The 3,551-nt window shown below is 48.2% G+C and overlaps 1 long non-coding RNA gene across 1 annotated transcript; it reads right to left on the reverse strand.

The window, feature by feature from the left end:
* Positions 1–1,171: 1,171 nt before the first annotated feature.
* On the reverse strand, positions 1,172–3,173 carry LOC146651876 (uncharacterized). The gene is made up of 3 exons (XR_014907699.1): positions 2,331–3,173; positions 1,992–2,025; positions 1,172–1,884 (listed from the first exon to the last, which is right to left on the reverse strand). It is a non-coding gene; the product is annotated as an uncharacterized LOC146651876 (long non-coding RNA).
* Positions 3,174–3,551: the final 378 nt, after the last annotated feature.

The raw sequence follows: 3,551 nt of genomic DNA on the forward strand, positions 1-3,551 counted from the left end.
CAGCAGGAGTGAGTGAGGGAGTGAGACATTAATTTAGCAGGGCAGCTGAGGTGAGGGAACACTTTTGTTGTGGCGCCCGCCAGTATCCCCACAATTACTCACGGGCCGACTCTTTTACTCGGTCTGGGCAGGAGTCAACAAAATGTCCTCTTTTTCCACAAAGAAAGCACTCACCAGTCCGTTGTTTGCGCCCCAGTCTAGAGGAGGAAAGCTTGGCTCCGCCGAGCTGCATGGGTTGCTCTTCATCCCCGTGTTGCTCCTCCTCACTTCTCCACATCAGAGTAGGAAGGTCCCTAGATGTACCCGTGCCCCCAGCAGGCCGCCGACCATCCCCGGCTCTTCTGCCGAACTCCCGCATGTGGTCGTCTAAGTTAATACACATATTGATTAGAGCAGACAAAGCTTTAGGCAGTTCCTTGGTTGCTAACTCACGCTTAATATTCTCATTAAGGCTGTTGAGGAAGGCTCCACGCAGTGCTTTCTCCTCCCAGCCCGACTCCTCCGCCAGGATCCAGAACTCCACGGAAAAGTCAGCAACACTCCTCCTACCTTGCTTCAGAGAAAACATGCGATGACCTGCAGCATCCGAGCTAGCGCCTTTATCAAACACACAGCGAAACTTGCTGAGAAAGACGTCATATGACACAGAGGGCTGGGTATTTAAAACTGCCTGAGCCCATTGAAGCGCCCGCCCAGTCATAAGTTGCACCAAATAAGCGACTTTAGCAGAATCAGAGGCAAAGGCACAAGGTTGCTGTCTAAACACAAGAGAGCATTGCGTCAAAAAACCCCGGCTCCTCCCCAACTCGCCGTCAAATTTTTCGGGTGCGGGGAGTGAGTACTCCCGCTGCCGCGGTGGAGGTGAAGGAGGAAGCGGACAGGCTGCCGCGGCTTCCAGCGAAGGGGCGGGCTGCGTTGGAGCCGTATTAGGTGAGGAAATCAACATACCTTTAAGCTCTGTCATGGCTTGCAGAAGCGCGGTTTGTTCCTTTGAAACGTGCTTCAGCATTTCCTCGTGTCGCTCCAAAACCTCCGCTTGGATAGACAGCTGGCGTGAAGCAGAATCCGCTGGGTCCATGGTGGTGGGATTATTCTGTCACGGAAAATGACGACAGTCGCCAGGACACGCCTCTCCCACGGCGCGCACTTCCGTAAACAACCCCGAGGGCCAGGGGCCCGTTCTTCGTACCTCGCTAAGTAGGTTAGCCGGATTAGATTGTTGACGATTTCGCGTGATCCTGGATCAGTCGGTTCCCCGAAGCTCATCCGGGACTTGCTGTCATAGCAACAGAGCCGTAAGCGTAAACCTGCTCGGGAGCAGGTTTACTTTATGTAAACAGGATTAGATCGCGGCCACGCAGGTATGTCCGCGTCATCATACGAAAGCAACAGCGATATTCCACCACTGTTTCACCATAAATAAATAACATCAATGTAACTAAAGACAATGCAGCACCTGATCCATTTATTGATTTCACACAGGTCATTTCCTAAAAAAGGGAAATGTACTATTAACATTCTATTACATGTATGTGATTATTACAGATTTAATTCATATTTCAGAGTAGCAATTGTAAATTACTTCGTGTAATCAAGATGAGAGACCACGGCTATAAAAGCGAAGGTGGATTTGGGAAGCCTGTCGCAGCCATGTCCTGTCCGTATACGCGAGCCACCCATTGCGGAAGGTGCAAGATTGATAAGGAGAGTCCTCAGAATTCAGCGTATATTGCGGGATAGACAGGATCCTTTAGCTCAGCGCGACAGTGTGCTCATTGAGAGATATCGATTTTCCCGTGAGGGTATTATTCACTTAACCAACTTGTTGACGAGGGGGTGCAGGACCACCACCTGTCTTTTTTTCCTCTGCCCTTTTCTTGGTTGCTGTTATAAACAAACAGATTATTCCAGGGTCTCTTTCCAAGAGACTAAAAGCAATATAAGTGATAAATATTACCATTCTGTAGGATATTCTTATATTTCACTTTTACCTGTTCCCATGTTCTAGTGGGTCCTGTCGTGGCTCTAATGTGAAAGAGGATAAAATATAACATATTATAATATAATGTAATATAATATTGGATAATATAGTGTAATATAATAAATCTACCCTACCGCCTACTGGTGTTGGCCAGAGGGGCCGATGGCGCGATATGGCAGCCTGGCTTCTGTCAGTCTGCCCCAGGGCAGCTGTGGCTACAACTGTAGCTGCCTCCACCAGTGTGTGAATGTGAGAGTGACTGAATAGTGGCATTGTAAAGCGCTTTGGGTGCCTTGAAAAGCGCTATATCAATCCACTCCATTATTATTGTTATTATTAAATTACTTACGAGTTTAATTTGTCAGCAACTTCCTGCCAGCCCTCGCTCCTTGCTTTTGCAGCCTTTGCAGTGTTCCCTTGCGTTCTGATTAAACTCTGAAACTCCTGAAATCCCTCACTCAAGAGTTCTTGCTCTGCTGCCGAAAAATACCGAGCCGAGCGCGCTCCGTCGACATTTTCGCCGACCAATCAGAGGGTTGCCGATCAATGTTTCTACTATCGATGCGTGGCCCCTTTTACGACACCCAGTGATGTCACATTACTGCGTCCAGCTGTACTAATCGTCAACAGCAGGTGTGTTCGGGGAACCGGATTAGCGAGCTCACGGTTAGCGCGATGATTTGATCTTGGATGTGTCATTTGATCTTGGATGTAATAAGCGACGTACGAAGAACGGGCCCCAGGGCCCTGTTTCAGGAAGCCGGTTTAGTGGAAAAACTGAGTAAGTATACCCTGAGTTAACGAAAACTCTGGGTTTTCGGTTTCACAAAGCGAGTTCAGCTGCAGCCTGAGTGAGTCACTATGACGACACACTCCGTGAAGCTAACCTGCCCCCTAGCAGGTTTACTACAACTAACCCTGACTGTCTCCGCCCCTTTGTCGGAAACCTGACAGTAGGAAGTGTCGGACATGGCGTGCCACTTCCTTGAAGAGCCAGTAGATCGTGAAGCCCAAATTCTCCGCAGAGCTCTCCGCCGGGAGAGAGTGATCAGAGCGCGTTTGGACATTTTATCATTTCCTGATGATTTTCTGTGTGAACGTTACCGTTTCTCAGCACAATCTATAAGTTATTTGGATAACATCCTCAGGCCATATATTACGCATGTGACACATCGCGGACATGCTCTCAGTTCTGTACATATTATTTGTATTGCACTTCGGTTTCTTGCAAACGGGAGCTTTCTGTATAATATTGGTGACGCTGAGCACGTTTCCAAGGCTACCGTCTGTCGGGCAGTCAGGAATGTTACAGTTGCACTGAAACGTCTCCTGTACTCGTCTGTGGTGTTCCCCGGTCACAGACCCACAAGATTTATCAAAGAGGGATGCCACAAAATTGCAGGTATCAGGATGACCAAAACTTAATGTATGATGTGGTGATACTTGGACTACTACTTAAATTGCACATTTATTTTCAGGGTTCCCAGGCGTGATTGGCTGTACAGATGGCACTCACATTCCAATCATTGCTCCTTCAGTAAATGAAGGAGACTATGTGAACAGGAAGTCT

Source organism: Rhamphochromis longiceps, linkage group LG15 (genome assembly GCF_057381845.1).
Source record: "Rhamphochromis longiceps isolate RC_006_pf linkage group LG15, R_longiceps_female_GT1.1, whole genome shotgun sequence".
Classification (NCBI taxonomy): Eukaryota; Metazoa; Chordata; class Actinopteri; order Cichliformes; family Cichlidae; genus Rhamphochromis; species Rhamphochromis longiceps.